Source organism: Pezoporus flaviventris, unplaced genomic scaffold, assembly GCF_033815535.1.
Source record: "Pezoporus flaviventris isolate CSIRO_AGI_PZ_B2104156 unplaced genomic scaffold, CSIRO_AGI_Pfla_v1 ptg000031l, whole genome shotgun sequence".
NCBI lineage: Eukaryota > Metazoa > Chordata > Aves > Psittaciformes > Psittacidae > Pezoporus > Pezoporus flaviventris.
The window spans coordinates 21,712,418-21,731,683 of NW_026892579.1; positions in this window are offsets into that span (position 1 = coordinate 21,712,418).

Here is a 19,266-nt window from a genome sequence, read left to right on the forward strand (position 1 = left end):
CCGGTTCTGCTAATGCTGCCTTCCTCTGCCCTTAGGAAAGGCAGAGGAGTCCAGTTTGGCTCCTCAGAGAGCTACAGAATGATTGAGGTGGGAGGAGACCTCTTGGGAGGCGGTCCAGCCCCTGGCCCAAGCAGGGTCAGCCAGAGCAGGTTGTCCAGGGTCATATCCAGTTGGGTTTTGAATATTTCAAAGCACGGGCACTCCAGAGCCAATCTGGCCAATCCGTGCTAGTGTTTGACCATACATAATAAAATTGTATTTTAAAATAAATGTAAAAATAAAGGTAATAAAATAGGTAAAAATAAAGTGTTTTCTTGTGTTCACAAGGTGTTCCATGTGCTTTAATCTGTCCTGTCGGGCACCACTGAGAAGAGCCTGGCTCCCATCGGGCATTTGCATACATTGTTAAGATCTCCCTTAGCCATCTCTTCTCCAGGCTATACAGTCCCAGCTCTTTCAGCCCTTCCTCGTGGGAGAAGTGCTCCAATCTTTTAATCATGTCTATGGCCTCTTGTTGGACTCTCTCCAGTATTTCCTTATCACCCCTTCACTGAGGAGCCCATAACTGGACACAGCGCTCCAGGTGTGTGTCACCAGTGCTGACATCTCCCTTCACCTGCTGGCAGCGCTTCTCCTAGTCAGTCCGGGATGCTGTTGGCCTGCTTTGCCATGCGGGTGCATGATCTGCTTATTTTACACCAAGACTCCCAAGTCCTTTTAAGCTTTCCAGCCAGTCAGGCACCAGCTTGCACTGGTGCATGGGCCTGTTGCTCTCCAGATGCAGGATTTCTCATTTCTCTTTGCTGAACTTCATGAGATGCCTCTCGGCTCAGTTGTCCAGCCTGTGCAAATGACTATGAAATGACTAACTCAGTGACTAGGTCTCTATGTCTGGTCTCGTTTGCATAAGGGTTTTTGGGAAAGACTCAGGTAATGTCATTCCTGTTTCTATTTGTGGTACCTGGTGTTTTGATTACCTGAAATCTGGAATCTGGTACAGGGTCTGGAAGCTGACAGTACTGTGTGTTTATACAAGATCTTGCAGCCTTCAGAATTCACATAGCAAGCGTTAGAAAGTCTGCATGACGTGATGCAGGTTAATATTGCTAAACCCTCCTAGGCAAAAACATGACATGCAAAGATATCAGGACCTGATCTTACAAGTTATATGCAGAACCATCAGAAGTGGCAGGAAAGAAATATTAAGGGAATAGAATCTCTGTCTTTTTTACCTGTCATTCATCTGCCTGGTGTGGTGTGTGTTTCATGTCCCATCAGTAGGGAACATCTCTACAAACTTCTTTTCCAGTCAGTAATATCAGATCTGCTTTAAGAGGTATCAGTGACTTTTGTATGCCTTCTGACTTTTTGAGTCTTCTGCCTTTGAACCTGTTTTTCTCTCAGATTTGCTGAACACTTAAAGCTTCAAATAGAATGGATTGAACCTGTTAAGTATTTGTTATCCCTGGAGATGACACTCCATGTTTCTCAGCATGAATAACTAAAAGTAGAGACACCTAAAATTTTGAGTGTAACTGACTTAGATCAAAGTCGTATGACAAGACAGGAAGAAGCTTGTAACAGAATCCAGAAATATTGGTGCCTAGTCGTTTAACATAATTCAAGAGCTTACATGAATAAATTCTAGGCACTGATGACTTTAAGAAATAAAATATAAAAGGAAAATGAGTACAGAGGAAATTATAAATGCATATTCCTCAGAGATACATTCTTTCATTAAACAGGGAATTAAAACTTTTGAAAGTAGTTTGTCACAACAGTACTTTTTTTGTTTAGCCAAGATGTTTGGCGAGGATTTACTTTAATATGTAATGGTATCACTGTACACACTCTAAGAATTGAATGCTGTTTTATCAAGCAATCATCAATAAGCTTTTAAAGAAGTGTTGGATAATGTAATGAAGCCAAATTATGTACTCTCCAGGTTATTGTGTGATCAAGACTATTCTGATTTAATTGTTGATTAGAAGAGATTTTCGTTTTTTTGAAAGACAGCTTGTAACAAACGAGATCTGTTGGAGTAGATGCATGCATATACGTAGATGTGCAGTGAAATCTCATGTGTTATGCACCTCATAATTCAATGCTATACAATCTTTAACTTTCTGGGAATGCAGTGTGTGTTGTAGAATTATTACAAACAGGTATCATAATTAAGAGCTTAATTGGATAAATCCTAGAAGACCTTCTCTAAGACCAGTTATAAAATGACCTTAGATGCAAATTAATCTATAGAAAAATACTTTTCTTTGAAACAGGGTCAAACATTATTGAGTGGGTAGCATGCACTATAAGAACCCTGCACTAAGGATAAGTTAATAAATATAGCCACATTTTTAGTTTGCACTCAAGGGCGCTTTGTAAAGATCCAGTTTAAGTATATTGAGTCTGTCACTCAGAATTTGAATATAAAGCCAAATCTGTGGATAATAAGCTTTTCTGACTTAGAGTTTGAGTAGGAGGAGTTTTTGAAAATGATGGATTAAACTGTTATTTCAGAATTGGAAACGCTAATTTAATTGTGAATATCATTTGCTAACTTATGGTTGAATTAAAAAATTGAGAACTTAACTACAGACTACGAAGAGATGGAGAAGGTGCTAAATTGTGTGTGGGATTTGTTTTTTTTTCCTTAGGAAACAGATGGTTTCATGTTTGGATCTATTTCTGTATGGTAGCAGTGAAGTGCTACATTGCTTATGACTTTTAGCAACAGAGCTGGATTTATTTAATGAGGTAAGATTTTTGAGGTTTGGAATGCCTGTGACAAGGAAATCTCTTTTTAAAGCTGCTGCCAAATGCTTTTTTTTTTTTGTGAAAGGACAGTTTGCACCAGCCATGTTCACTGCTGTCTTTCTGTCATGTGTCTCAGATGCTGGCTTACTGTACTGTAAAGCATTTAATGAATGGAGGCCCTATGTCAGTTATATCTGTGTCTTAATTGGTTATTCCTTACAATGTTTTTATGCAAGGTTTGTCAGTCACCCACTTCTTACATGGCGTTGACAATCACTCTGTAAGCCAGATTTGTTACCTTTTCAAAACCATATGAGAGTCAAAACTGAGAAGGTTAATTCTGAGCAAATAGAAAATTCTTCTTCAGTATTTGAAATTAATTTGTCAGAGGTCTAAATTACTGAATTCTTAACTAAATAATGACTGCTGAAGAGTTCCAAACTTTTGTTTCAGAATTATTTACCTTTTAAGAAGAAACACTTGTTGAAGAAAGAGAGAACAAAATTTCTTGCCCTGCCCCTGCTGGTGTTTTATTTCCAAGATCAGTTTTTAGTGGATAAGCTGGATCCGATGCAGAACTTAAGTGCTTTCTGTGAAATCTCCTATTTTAAAGAAATGCGTGTCCTCAGTTCCTTCATGGACTAATGAAAATAACTGAGACTTACTGAGGCTTGAGCGGAACGTAGTAGGGCTCACAGGAGGTGGGACTGGTGTGAATTTTTAAGCCAAACAAAGGTTTATCGTTTAACAAGATACAGAGGTCTGTAGAGAAAGAGAAGTGTCTCCAGTCTTCTCACTCTGACCTTGCCTACACAATTTCCAGGGGTTGTTAACAATTTCTGTAGCTCAGGAGGTTTCTCAGTGAGTCTATGCTGTAGATGTCACTTACTGGAAGACACACTTCTATGAGTAGAATCTGTAGCCCAAGTACAGGACGTGGCAGCATTGCTAGAAAATATAAATGGATTTGTCACATTTTTACTTTATTTTAAACAGCTCAGCATCTCACAGATTCAGAAAAGACATCTGTCATTTTTTTTCCTCCCAGACTTCGTACCACGTAGTGATTTGACAAGACAAAGTGATTTTAGAAGTGGCTCCGTACAAAACAACTGACTCAGGCCGCGCTTAGATCTGATCTGATTTTTTCTAGTTTGAAATTAGTTCTGTTAATAAAAGTGGAAATTTATTTACTGTTTTTCTAAGTCAACTTTAACATGCAATGTGAGCAATGAAATTGTTCTCTGTAGCTAGCCCTTGATGTCAATTTAGTCTACTGGTCCAAGGCCCACAGTACAAAAAACCATCAGAACATCATTATTGATGATTTCTGTAAAACTGTAAGGAACTTAATAGAGTTGCTACTGAAATCAGTTAAGACACTGTGATTGTCTTTGGTTGCAACTTCATGAAGCCCTAAATCATGGAACATACTGATATTAATAATGCTGTCAGAGAGAAAGTTAGGTTAAGACTAATATAAATATGATTTTCATCTGTTCTCTGTGGTAGATGTCACTGAAAAGTCTCCTATTCTGTGCTCAGTAGTATCTGAAAGTGAAAAAAGACACAGTTGCTGTTCAAGGGTGTTAACATTATGGAAGTTCATCAGGGACATTAGTGATAGGACAACGCGTAATGGGTTCAAACGTAAACAAGGGAGATTTAGATTAGATATGAGGAAGAAATTCCTTACTGTGAGAGTGTGAGGTACTGGAATAGTTTACCGAAGGAAGTTGTGAATGCTCCATCTCTGGCAGTGCGCAAGGCCAGGTTGCATGTGGCCTTGAGCAACCTGGTCTAGTGGGAGGTGTCCTTGCCCATGACAGGGGGGTTGGAACTGGATGATCTTAAAGTCCTTTCCAACCCTAACTATTCTATGATTCTATGATAGGCTAAATGACTCCTTGAAGCAGTCTTCAGTGTTGCATTTGTGAGGAAATGGCCTGGAATTATTCTTTGTAAGCAATAAATCTTATTTATAATAAGATAAATATTATAAATCTTGCAAAAAAAGTGTGTCAAAAGCAATATTTAAAAAAGTGTGTCAAATGCAATATTTAACAATTTTAATACTGTGTCTTCATTTGATGTTATTTAAAATGTCATCTGAGCTTTCATGAGTTGTGGAAGGAAACTGCATAATTTCTCATGTCTGAAATTTCGTATTTTCATAGAAGTTCACAATAATTGTGAATGAACATATGCATATACTTCTCATATATAAGCACTGCTAAACATCTTAATGTTAACTGCTCACAAATACTCCTTTTTAGCAAAGTGGTGTAATTTCACCACTGGGAACCTGGCAGTTACAGAAATACATGTTCAGCAGGAACACTTTAAATGAGCTTTGTGGAGGCAACCCTATAACTGGGAAGAATTACAGAATGCTGCATTTTAAGACCAAAAGAAATCCCTCTGTTGTGACCTCTGTAAGAGGCCATACAACTTTCAGAAGTTTAGAAGTGAGCTGACTGAACTTTTAGAAGACTCTGTAATCTTGATGGAAAGTTTTAATATTACTGTGAGCCTCTTACTGTTCCTGGGCAGATATTTGTTCATTATTCTGCTTGCTAAAGAAACCCCAGGGGAAATTATATGTCACCTAGATTAACAGAAAATGCAGATTAGAAAAGGCTAGAAATTAACAAGTCTGTTCTTTTTCAAGCAGTCCTTGGTGGATTTTAGGCTATCCACTTCTAAAAAGTCCTTCTGATATTAGAGTTTTTTTCACTTCCTTGTGCCTTAGCTGTTCTCAACTGTCTCTTACTTGCTTATATCCTTTTTGTCAAGTAGTCAAGGAATGCACTGATTCAGCACTAATTATAATCAGCAACAACGAAGAAAAGCTGCTGTAAGAGACTTTGGTTTCCTTCTTTCTACAAGCACAGTTACTTAATTTCAGACAAGGTTCCTTGTGCAGTATCTCTTTGTCTTCCCTCTCTCACAACTGATTGCAGAGACCTTTGTCACAGCTTCAAAATGCAAAGGAAAGGAGTTTTTATCCCAAGTGGGTTTGTTCTGGGGCTCAGTTCTTAGACTCTTATTTTTTGCTCCTGGATATGGTCTGATGTGTCGACAAGCCTTAAACTCATAAGTGTGTGGGCTCAGGGCAGCTTTTATCTGTCCTATTGCTGCTTGCTCACATTTCTGTTAATGAAATGGAAATTACACAATGGAAAATAGATGACTTTTAAAAATCAGCACTTAAAAATTGTCTATTTAAGCTTGAATTAGATTTTTTTTTAAAGTACTCTTTTCCTTACATGTTATTTATTTAACTATACTGAACCTATCCTAGTGTCACAACACTATGACATGGAGAAAAAAAAGCTTATTTTCAGCAGGGCAAGGTACAGTTTAATGTCTTGAAGCAAAAGAATAATTGGGTATGCAATGCAACAAATGTTAGCTTTCATAAAATGACCCAGGCAGTCATCATTAGACTTGACCCTATAATTTAAATCTCCTGCATCAAAAAAATCCATAGTTTGACTATACACAGACCTTAGTCTTTCATTATCAAATTATCAATACAAGTGGCATCTTGCTATTACACAATTGGTGAGGAAAAGGCTAAAAACTCTGAATCTAGGCTGGTCATTGGATGATCATCTTTTTAAAAGAAATAAATCAATAGCAAGGTGTAACTGGTTTTGTGGAGATTTTTCTAGGGTTTGAAATAGAAGGAATAGTGTAATATGACTTGAGAATGAGTAAGTAAACACCCATCAAAAAATACACCACTTAGTAACTGAGATTTAAAGAAATTATATCAGTAATTTTGCAGGACTGTCTGAGGTACAGATAGTTTTAGAATAGCCACTTCAATGGCTACAGCAATAGGTTAGTATAAATATAAGTGATACTGTAGGAGAAAAGCCAAATCACAGTTCAAAGATAAGCCAATAGAAAATGTTCATGGAAAAATTGCCTATAAAAATGCTTTTAAAGAGCTCTGGCTAAGTGCCAGAGAGAGAAAATGGGATAGCTAAGACCTGCAGAGACAGTAGGACAGTGTGCAGCAAATGCCAGAGCAAGTGATGACAGAAGAAGAGCTGTCAAAGCAGATGGGCAATAGTTCTAGCAAGGTAGAAGGGTCTATTATCTGAAAGCTGTATCTTGAGAATGTGAGCATGCTTGGACTATGAATCTGGAGATTTGCAATATTGCTAGTAAGTGTAAAATTAATTCAGAAGTAGAGGTGACTTGTGAAGAAACTTTTAAGCAGTTGTGAAGTAGCTGTGAAGTGGAACAGACTGGCATTGTAGTTAGTAACCTTGAGGGACTAACATTTTTAAACACTTATGTAAAATAACAAATAATAGGGATCAGTTCAAAAGCCTTGCAAGATACACAGAAAAAAAACTTGGGGGTTCTTTTCTTTCAAACAATAAATTATATTTTATGAAGTGCAATAGAGAGACTTCTGTATTTTTCTCTGTACAATGAAACTTTTTTTTTTTGCCTAAAATTACCGTGGGCACTTTACGAATACCTAGGGATGCGTAGAATACTCTTCAGCCTTACAAAAGCATCAGCTGTGGTTTAAAGTATATGTGTTTGCTTAGTACTGAAGTTAAGCTGGCAAATTATTTTTATTGCAGGTCTCTGTACTTAAATGTCTATGGACCTAGCTTGAAGCTGAATTCCCCTCTGAATAATCTCTGTCCCCTGAGTGCATGAAAATGTATTATATATAACATATCAGGCAGAGAGAGCTGGGATTGTTTAGCCTGGAAACGGAAGCTCTGGGGAGACCTTATTGCAGCCTTTCAGTACTTAAAGAAGGCTTATGAGAAAGATGGGGACAGACTTCTTAGTAGGGCCTGTAGTGATAGGGCAAGGAAGAATAGTTTTAAACAAAAAAAACAGAGAGATAGACTAGATACAAGGAAGAACTTTTTTTATGAGGGTGGTGAGGCACTGGAGCACATTGCCCAGAGAGGTGGTAGATGCCCCATCCCTGGAAACATCCAAGTCAGGTTGTACAGGACTGAGCAACCTGACCTAGTTGAAGATGTCCTTGCTCATTGCAGGGGGGTTGGACTAGTTGACCTTTAAAGTTCCCTTTTAACTCAAACTAGTCTATGATTCTGTGATACTACCTTTTGTTTAAAAAAATAAAGAGTTTTTGCTATTTTAATATTAGTTAGACTTCATATCTGCTAGCTGTATTTCCCTGCTGTTTTCAGGAGACCAGTGTTATCAGTGAAAAATAGGTTTGCCTTGTTAATATACACCACTTTTCCCTATATTTATTCTTCCTCTTTTTGTAGTAATAAAATCTTTAATTAACTAGGTTTAGATTTGTGCATGCGTGTGGGAGAAGCACCAGTATTTTTCATGACCTTGAGTATGACCCTCATATCCCTTTTTTATGGTAGGGACCTGTTTTGCACCTGAAATGGTGAATTAGGTCTCATTTAAAAATATGATTCTGTTTATAACAATCCAGCATGTTCTGGGAGTTTTCAAGATTAGATTCTGCACTCTTTCTCCTTGCAAGTAAGCAGAAAGTGGTAACTTACAACTTTGGATTTCGCCATACTGGAATATGCCACAGAGCAGAGGGTTGTGACAAGGGCCAAATGATGTCCGAGAGTGGAGAACACTTTTGGATATCATTTATTTAAGACATATCAAGTTGTCCTTTTTTGGATAATGTTAGAATCAGGAAACTGAGCACAGAAGAAGATAATTTTGCTTATTAAGTGAGATACAGAAATTGCTCTAGCAGTGAATGGATCAGATGACTGTTTTATGCCTCTACCAGAGCTTTTCCCCCAAGGTTCTATGACAGTATGTATTCATTAATGGCTTTAAGCTGAAAGAGGGTAAATTTAGATTAGATATTAAGGAAAATCTTCACTAGAGGGTGGTGAGGCACTGGCACAGGCTGCCCAAAGAAGCTGTGGCTACCCTGTCCCTGGCAGTGTTCAAGACCAGGTTGGATGGAGCTTTGAGCAGCCTGGTCTAGTGGAAGGTGTCCATGCCCGTGGCCAGGGGGTTGGAACTGGATAATCCAAACCACTCTGTGATTCTGTGGTTCTATGATTCTATGAATCTATGATTAGGGAAAGATAAATAATGAAATACTTTGCAGCTCTCATTTGATTGCGCTGTCATTGAGAGTGATGGCTGAAGTGTGTTTAAAAGGAATTACTGTAGCACATACCAAAAGATCAATAAAAATGTTGTCTTGCAGCATTGTGCTTTGGGATTACAATAGCTGGGAACAGTTGAAGTCAGTGCATTTTATGAAAATGGAGTTTATGTGGTATAAAATGTGATTGCAGAGTTTGCTTTGTATTGGAAAGTTTGTTTACACTGGCTGTACTGAGAAGCTAAGCTCTATTTTAATTTTAATCAGTGCAGCAACAAGAACAAAACCACAACCGAGTGGGAGAAGGGAAAAGGAAAGAAACAAATCTATTTGCTCTAATATATCAACCACAATTTCTGTACTAAACTCTAATCATCAAGGTCTAGAGCAGAACTAAAATGGAGTGGCTTTTACACATAGTGCTGGGAAATATCTTGGCTAATAGAACATTTGTTAGAGCTGTTGGGACCAGAAAAGGAGAAAACCTACTTACATTTTTATGCTTTGCAGGTTAGGCTCCCAGTGTTCCTTTACCAAAACCCTAAACATTTGACAAAGAAGACACCCACAGAAGTACGTAAAGTCATTTAGAGCAATTTTTGAAAGAAAAAGTTTTAAAGGTAAGGTTCAATATAGACTGCTATTGTTTCTTGTGCCTCATTCATTTTGGTGTTCTGTCATTTAATGCTGTTTAAACAGCAATTTTTGCAAATTATTTTTGAGTGAATAATGTATACTCTGAATCTGTTTTCACCAGTTATAGGCATCTTTCTTATAGCAGGAAAAATACAGGGCTATCTTCATTTACTTTATGGTCCCTAAGCAGTACTGGAATGGAAATGTGGAGTCAATCAGTGCAAATGAGAATCAAGCCACATGTTTGAAAAGCAATGGGCATCTGAAGAAATAGTTTTAAAGGGGAGAGCTTGTTATTAGCTTTTCTAACACAATCCTCAAAGGTGATGGGGGTTCTTGGTTCTCATCAACTTCAAAGGGAATTCAGAATTCAATATTTTCTTGCAGAATTGGGGGTGCAGGAATGAGGGTCAGATGATAATGAGGATGACAAACATTTAGGAAAGAAAATGCTGTATGTGAGAAAGCATTTCTTCAGCAATTTTTTTTTGCATGTCATGGCTTGTGCAGTGACAAAAAATGGCATAGGATGGCAGTAAGAGATTGCAAAATATAGTGGAGCGACACATTCCAGGGAATCAACCCACTGGCTTGCAACTAACATGATTGTATAACAAGTGACAAAATGGGGGTTGCTAAGCTCCCATCTAGGCACTGGTTTCTAAATTTTTGCATTTTTTTTTTCCTCAGAGGAGAATCTCCAGTTTATTTGACATTTATACTTTCTCATCTGAGTGTGGAAAAATGAAATAGTATTTTGTACAGCATTGCCATCTGTGTGAAAGCATTTGAAATTCACTGCTCATAGTTTTTTATCTGTGCTATATGAAAATGACTCCAAATTTAGAGTCATATTAAATATGGCATCATGTACTGGTAGGAACAAAGTAGGTCGGAACAACTACAACCACGATGTCATAGAATCATAGAATAGTTAGGGTTGGAAAGGACCTTAAGATCATCTAGTTCCAACTCCCCTGCCATGGGCAGGGACACTCACGCTAAATGGTATCACCCAAGGCTCTGTCCAACATGGTCTTGAACACTGCCAGGGATGGAGCATTCACAACCTCCCTGGGCAAACCATTCCAGTGCCTCACCAACCTAACAGGAAAGAATTTCCTCCTTATATCCAATCTAAACTTCCCCTGTTTAAGTTTGAACCCATTACCCCTTGTCCTATCCCTACAGTCCCTAATGAAGAATCCTTCCCCAGCATCCCTATAGGCCCCCTTCAGATACTGCTATGAAGGCTGCTATGAGGTCTCCACTCAGCCTTCTCTTCTCCAGGATGAACAGCCCCAACTTTCTCAGCCTATCTTCATACGCGAGGTGCTCCAGTCCCCTGATCATCCTCGTGGCCCTCCTCTGGACTTGTTCCAACAGTTCCATGTCCTTTTTATGTTGAGGACACCAGAAGTACACACAACACTCCAGGTGAGGTCTCACGAGAGCAGAGTAGAGGGGCAGGATCACCTCCTTCGACCTGCTGGTCACGCTCCTTTTGATGCAGCCCAGGATACGGTTGGCTTTCTGGGCTGCAAGCGCACACTGAAGCCAGCTCATGTTCATTTTCTCATCAACCAACACCCCCAAGTCCTTCTCCGCAGGGCTGCTCTGCATCTCTTCTCTGCCCAACCTGTAGCTGTGCCTGGGATTGCTCTGACCCAGGTGTAGGACCTTGCACTTGGCATGGTTAAACTTCATGAGGTTGGCATCTGCCCACCTCACAAGTGTGTCAAGGTCCCTCTGGATGGCATTCCTTCCCTCCAGTGTGTCAACCGAACCACACAGATTGGTGTCATCGGCAAACTTGCTGAGGGTGCACTCAATCCCACTGTCCATGTCACCGACAAGGATGTTGAACAAGACCAGTCCCAACACCGATCCCTGAGGGACACCACTCATTACTGGTCTCCAGCCAGACATTGAGCCATTGACCACAACTCTTTGCGTGCAGCCATCCAGCCAGTTCTTTATCCACCGAGTGGTCCATCCATCAAATTGATGTCTCTCCAATTTAGAGACAAGGATGTCGTGTGGGGCAGTGTCGAACGCTTTGCACAAGTCCAGGTAGATGACATCAACTGCTCTGCCCCTGTCCATCAGTTCCGTAGCCCCATCATAGAAGGCCACCAAATTGGTCAGGCAGGATTTCCCCTTAGTGAAGCCATGCTGGCTGTCACCAAGCACCTTGTTGATTTTCATGTGCCTTAGCATGCCTTCCAGGAGAACCTGCTCCAAGATTTTGCCAGGCACAGAGGTGAGACTGACTGGTCTGTAATTCCCTGGGTTATCCATTTTCCCCTTCTTGAAAATGGGAGTTATATTTCCCTTTTTCCAGTCATCGGGAACTTCACCTGACTGCCATGATTTTTCAAATATGATGGCCAGTGGCTTAGCAACTTCATTCGACAGCTCCTTCAGGACCTGCGAATGGATTTCATCAGGACCCACGGACTTGTGCTCATTCAGATTTTTAAGATGGTCTCAAACCAGATCCTCTCCTACAGTGGGCCCAAGGTCTTCATTCTCACAGTCCCTGGGTCTGCCTTCCGAGACTTGGATGGTGTGGTCAGAGCCTTTGCCAGTGAAGACCGAGGCAAAGAAGTCATTCAGAACCTAGGAAGTCATTCAGAACCTAAGAAGTCAGCTTTACAGCCTTCCTAGTAAACAAGAGGCTATTAAGATCATCCACTGTCAAACTCCAGTGTGGAGGACAGGTTTTTGTGGGCCTAGACTCATGCTGACAATCTAGGCAAAGTCCAGGAGCTGTGCTTGGCCTGAGGAGGGTAGAGCTGGTGAGCCCTGGGGACACTAGATCATGAGATGTGGCATCTAGGCTCTAGGGTCTTCTTATAATCTTTCAGTCCAGGGTTATGACCTAGAGAGATACACTGCTGCCTTTTCTTAGCCAAAGAAATGAGTTTGAATATTAATACAATTACTGTTTGTGATCACTATATGGAAAGAAGCTGGAGAAAAAGAGAGGACTAAATTTCTGGAGACTGATTCCAGCAGGATTTCTCCAATTTAAGCATTGCTAAAAATGGGAATATATGAGTTCCTTGCAAAATAATAGGTGTGTAATTTCTCAGTGTCAATGATTTCATTAGATCTGTGTTGAAATTTTCAGTGATGTCTGTACATTACTCTTTAAAACTACGTTCTGCAGCCTCTGTGTATACTTTATGTTCCTCTCAAACAAAAAGATTCACATTTTCTGAATTCTTTGCAGTGGAAATGATGATAGCGGTTTTAGTTAGTGCTTTTCATCCTTGGATCTGAATGTGCCTTATAAATGCGCATATCACTTACCAAAAAGGTCTTTATGTGAACAAAGTAAAATTAACATGAAGCAACAATGAACAAGAAACATTTTCTAAAGTGACTAGCATGTTGCCTAAACTGTCTTTTAGAAGGGAAATGTAGATGTGGAAGAAATTTTTATGTTTGCCTAAGTTCATGAGGACTTTCATTCAGCAAAATGTTTATTTTCAGCATCTGTGTTAATGTAATCACTAGCAAGTTAAGAACTTGTTTTGCTGCAGTTCATAAGTACCTGATTCTTTCCAGTCAAGATTTTAACATTTCAGGAAATAAAAAGCAAAATTCAATTGATATAACTTCAGCAAATTTTAATAATTATATTTTTGGGAAGATCAAGTGGGCATTTTATCATGTGTCTTTTCAGTACAGTGTTTGATCATGTGGGACATAAACAGCTTCTCTGCTTTGTAGACTATGATGCCCTAGGTGTGGGCTCTGTATCAGTGAGGCAATCATGTATGGCTGTAAGCAGGCATCGTCGCAGTGTCCTGTGGGAAGAGTAGCAACAATCCAGAAAGCGTAAGCATGGATTATACTCTCATTTCACTGATAAAAAGGAGGGCTTCAGCTCCTAGATCCTTAGGATCGCAGTCATAAATACTATCAGTATTTGACCGTATGATCCATTAGTTGAAAGCCCCTTTAGAATTTTGTGTAATGGGAACTGCAACTGGCCAGAGCTCTGAGTTCTGGAATGAATCTGCTGGGGATTCTTCTGTGTAGTGAGCTTCCCTGAAGGGCAAAAGGGCTTTTAAACTAAAAAAAACCCCAAACCCAAACAAAAAACCAACAACAAAAACCTCCCAACAGTTTCTTGAGAATAAAAGTAGAACTGATTTATTTATTTATTTATTTATTTAATGAAATTAAGTGGCTACTTAAAACAGAGTAGAAAAAATACCTTAAGAAAAAAATCTTACCCTGCTCAATGCAGTTTGAAGGCAGGTCCTGGCTTCCAAGCATAGTTCAATCAACTGAGAGGCATAGCGGCTAGTAGCACAGTCTGTACAGTCCTTTCTGGTCACTCTTTTGGGGATTGGTTATGCCACCTCTGCTCCACTGGGGAGTTTTTTTCAGGCTACATCTTCATAGGCAAGTAGTGGGAGCCACTAGCTGTATTTGTGGAGCAGAGCGTTGCCGCAGAGAACCCACTCACCATAACTATGCACAGGTACTTCAAACTAACTCTGGTGTGGTTCTGTAGATTGAACACTTACTTCAGGATGGGATTTGAAATCCTGGAGGGCATCTTCCAATTAATTTTTATCCAAAAGTAATCCAGTTAATATGATGAGAGACCACTCCATGATGCAAACTCAACTAGATGGCATAGAGTGGTACAACATTGCATTGACATAACTAGCCTTCATATTAAAAATGCATCTGAATAGCATAGCAGTTTAGTTTTATAGACAAAGTAGCTTTAGAATTAGGTTACTACTTTCTGTTCCTTTTGGTAGTGTTTTTGTGTGGTGTTAAATTCCACATTGGACTGAGAGATTAGAATATTTATGGTGTTTTACATTGTAATCGTAAACACATGGCACTGCATAATAATGAAATTATAATAATGGTACATTTTACTGTGTCTGCATCTTGTTAATTCTGATGAGAAATTGATGAAGATCCCTGGGGTTTGATTCAATTATGTGAAGAGCATCAAAGTTTGATTTAATGAATTTCACCTTGGTGTGTTTAACTCACATAGTTTCATATAGATAGATGGATAGGAGCATATGTATTGGTAGATAAATGAACTAAAAGTGTGAATTGTTTTCCTTCAGTCTGTTTAGAAATTATTTTAAATTGTGGGTGGGTTGTCTATTATCATTATTATTATTATTATTATTATTATTATTATTACCAGTACTATTTTGCTAAGGTAAGTTCTTGCAAATTCAAATGCAGTGGTGCTTTTTATTCCTATTCTTAGCCATTTGAATCTGCAGAGTTGGAAGCTCTCAGGTAGGCTTCTATGGGTTTTGAGGACTTCATTGTTTACCCATCTTTGTGCAGTCACTTCAGGTGTGGGCTGCTTTTGACCGCAACTTACAAACAAATTTCCAAGTCTCAGATTCGTGTTCTGACAAAAGCTGTCTTCCAACAAGAATTCTGTTAGCAGAAGGAAATAGTAATTACCTGTATAGCAAGTTTATTATACATATACATATTCTCATATACACACAGAGAATGGATGTTCTCAAGTCAGGTCCATTTTATTGCCATTTTTGTAATGTTCAGTGTAGTATGGTGATTGACAGCTCGTGTTTGGTGACAGCATGTTTTCCAGATTATTTTATCTTCTGGTTCTTCTTCCCCATAATTCTGAATGATGCAAGCTATTTTGATGCACAGCACAAACTATTTTTGTTTTCAGTAAGAAATTTTTGCCATTAATCCTAAAGTGGAAAATCTGATAGAATTTTCATACACTGAAAAGCACTGATAGTCACTGAAAGCAACTTCTGGTATAATTGCTTTTTTATGATGCTGCTGTTTCATACTAGAAATACTTGACTGTCCGTGGTCCTCTTGTCAGGAGAGAGGAAAATAAAATGACTAAGTCATGTGATTTTGCCTCAACAACAAGCATGGATATGGGTTTAAACAATATTTTTATGTGTTGGCCAAATCTAATAAAATTCTGATTAGTTGCAGTACTAGGGGGATTCTAGAAATCAGGCTAAAAGTCCATTTTTCATCAGTTTTAGACACACTCTTGCAATAGGGGTTTCTGAGAGTCTTGCACCTCTCATTGGACCTTCTACTGGCCAGAAGTGAATGACAACCATATGGTGCAATTTTGATGCAGTTTGTCAAGTTATGTATGACAGCAGGTCAAAAAAGCTGCTGACCTTCTGGACTGAAGTGGGCTAATCAAGACATTGGCTCTATCTTAAAGATTCAAGGAAGTACTTTTCCTGCACAGCCTGAAGTGAATTGACTTCTTGTTCAGTAGTAGTCTTGATGAGTGCCCTTGCCCTTGTCCTGTTTTCCCTTAAGGTCTGATCCAAAGATTGTCCACAGCAAAGATCTTCTAGTGGGTTTGGATCAGTGAGTGAAGTCAGGTCAGGCATCCTGAAGCTTGGCAGCAGTGGCAAGAAAGGCAACCAAGACCAAAGACTACAAAAGTGAAGAAATTCCCAAAGTGGAGTTTCAGAATGGAGTGAAAAATGACAACAAGGTAGGATTCATCTTACCAAACTCAGGCATCTAAAAGTTACTTGTCATAGGATAAGAAAGAAATGAAATAGTAATTTATTTAATATGTCTTAGATATCTACTTTAGGATGAGATGAATTGCCTCCTAGAGGTGCCTCTTTCTCTCCTTCAACTGTAAAGGACCCCAGGGGACTAGCTGACATTTAGGCATCTGACTTTTAGATGCTAAAGTTAAAAAATCCCTCTCAAGGGAATCTGTAGAAGTAGCTGTTATTACTACTCTTTCTTGCTTTCTCCTCTTTCTTTCTCCTAGCCATTAAGACAGTATTGCAGGTAGGTCTGCTGGCTTGAAAAGGCACCCTTCTGATACTCTGGTACATCTTGACTCTGCTTTCCTCCAGAAAATCTAAGCTAAGAAACTGATATCTAATAATTTACTGTAAGTAAGTTCCCCTTTCTCTGAAAAAATCAGGATTTTCTGATTCAGGAATAATAATTCCAGTTGAATAAGCTTCTTAGTCAGATTACCTGCAGTGAGAATAGAGCTCTCTATTTTCCTCCTGAATAGTTTAAATATCTCCTATTATTCCTTCCACTCCTTCTAGTAAGTTAGCATGAATATTAATTCAAATATGGTTTTCTTGTATCTCAGCTGCTGCTCTTAATACTTGTCCAGGTAACGCATTCTTGTTGAAATCAGAGGCAAAGTTGACTTGTATTTACTGTGTATTTTTAGCAATCTGGCCCAACATTTATTCAGGAGAATATATACAGAAATAATTTAATCTCTTTTATCATATTATTATAAAGAACAGAGTATGGTTGTGTCCTTCACACAGAAGGAAATTACTTCAGAACAAAAGGTTCTATCTATGTACTGCCATAGAGGAGAAAAACTGGCACCTAATTTGTTCAGACAGCTTGGTTACTGAGTTGGTCTGAGTTCATTTTTCTTGCCTTTTCAAATGAGATTTTTTTTACTAGTAGGTGGATTCTTAAATTTATTTCCCTCCTAAAAGTATGTGTGGCTACAGAGGGGGTTTCTCCATAATACTGCATTTTTAAGAACCAAACCTTTGTACTGGACCCTCAATCTCATTGATAGTCAATGATATTTAATTTTCTAAATTTAATTTAAAATATATTTGGGCTACAAAGGTAGTTAATCTTTAGATGCTTTTGAAATATCCAGACTTGGATATTGAATTAATTTATGATTTTGTACTCAGTTTTGAAATAAAGTTTATTAGTATAGAAACTATTATTTTTAGTGGACTGTATCTCTTTATACAAATGCTACATTTTGGTTCATTGCAAAAAAAAATAGTCTCAGGAAATTAGTGTGAATGGAGTCATCTGTAATAAGACATACATGATCTTTTTTGGAAATGATCATAACTTCAGATACAGACTTTGGTTTCTCTACTTTTTTCCTTCTTTTTTTTCACTGGGAGAAAATGAAGTATTTGTTTCTGCAAGGCAAGAAAAGAGAAGAAACAACTGCAAATAAAATAGATCTGCTCATGAAATACCGTGAACATTATGGTGGGATATAATGTAGGTTGAAGTTGACAGCTCTTTAAATATATATGGGGCCAGATTCTTTACTAGAATCAGATACGTAAAGTCACTTTTGTTGTATCAAATTGAGTTGGATCCTACCTACACTATCTAGTAAGAAAAGGTCAGCTCTGTAACAAATAGAAATATTACTTTTTAGTTACATGTCTAATGTTTGATTCTGCACTTATGGGTATTTACAAAAATAGCGTAAGCCCTTTTGTATGGTTTTACAGACATGCTTCTTACTGAAGTTAATACGAGCTGTCAGCAAAATCAGAAAGCAAAATACATGAAATAATAAAATAGTCCATTGTGTACTGTAAAATATTTTAAAATATTATTATTAATTAATTAAAATGCTTCTCAGGAAAATATTTGCCAAATATGAAAAAAAGTTAGTTTCTTTTCAGTGCAATTCTCCATTAGGTTAGCCAGAATTTTAAGCACTTGTGGGAATGCTTTAGTGTTAAAATAGCTGAAGGTAAATTTTTTCTTATCTGTTTTGTTGTCTTACAAAAATGCCTAGATTTCTGGTCTTCAGAAATATTTTGATGGTACTCATCAAAACAGTGCACTAATTCCTCCAAATCTCTAGGATTTAGTTTTGAATAAACTTAACGCTGTTTTTCATTGCTTATAAACGTATCTGTGTACAGCAATGATTCAACCAAAAGCAAGAATGCCAGAGGAAAATTAAAATCCTATTTATATCATGTGTTATCAAGAAGAAATAATCTTTTCCCTTCTCTCTTAAGTTGGTTTTGAGGCTAGCACTAGAAAATGCACTAACTAGTCTTGGTGAGCAGGCTCTTCCCTGTAATCCGTGTGGTTTCTGAGACTGAAAAATACAGGGGAAAGAAGAACGTATTTCAGAAATTTAACTCTGCAAATTACATACACATTTTCCTCCTTAGATTTAAACAGGAATCTAGAAATACTTTTATGTAAACCAGTTATATCTATTCCCACAAATATAAACATGTGATTCAAACAGAGATCTGGCACATAGCCTCTGCATAAAGGAAAGTGCAATTGAATTGTTTACATAAAGTAGAACTGATCCCAGATGTTTTTTGTAAACTCAAGTAACTCAGCAAGCATGTTAAATAGTATGCTGTTCATTAGTCTCATTAGATGAACTAAGTTATTAAACACGAGGATGATCAGGGGACTGGAGCACCTCCCGTATGAAGACAGGTTGAGAAAGCTGAGACTTTTCAGCCTGGAGAAGAGAAGGCTGTGTGGAGACCTCATAACAGCCTTCCAGTGTCTGAAGGGGGGCTGTAGGGATGCTGGGGTGGGACTCTTCATTAGGGACTGTAGCGACAGGACAAGGGGTAATGGGTTCAAAGTTAAACAGGGGAAGTTTAGATTGGGTATAAGGAAGAAGTTCTTTACCGTGAGGGTGGTGAGGCACTGGAATGGGTTGCCCAGGGACGTTGTGAATGCTCCATCCCTGGCAGTGTTCAAGGCCAGGTTGGACAGAGCCTCGGGTGACATGGTTTAGTGTGTGGTGTCTCTGCCCATGGCAGGGGAGTTGGAACTAGATGATCTTAAGGTCCTTTCCAACCCTAATTATTCTATCGTTCTATGATTCTATGAATATGTAAGTTAAAAAATATATTGTACATATAATTTTGATTTGTTCAGAATTTTAGGCCCTCTTTTATGATAGGTCATTATTTTAGTGCAGGTGCAATGTTCTGGTG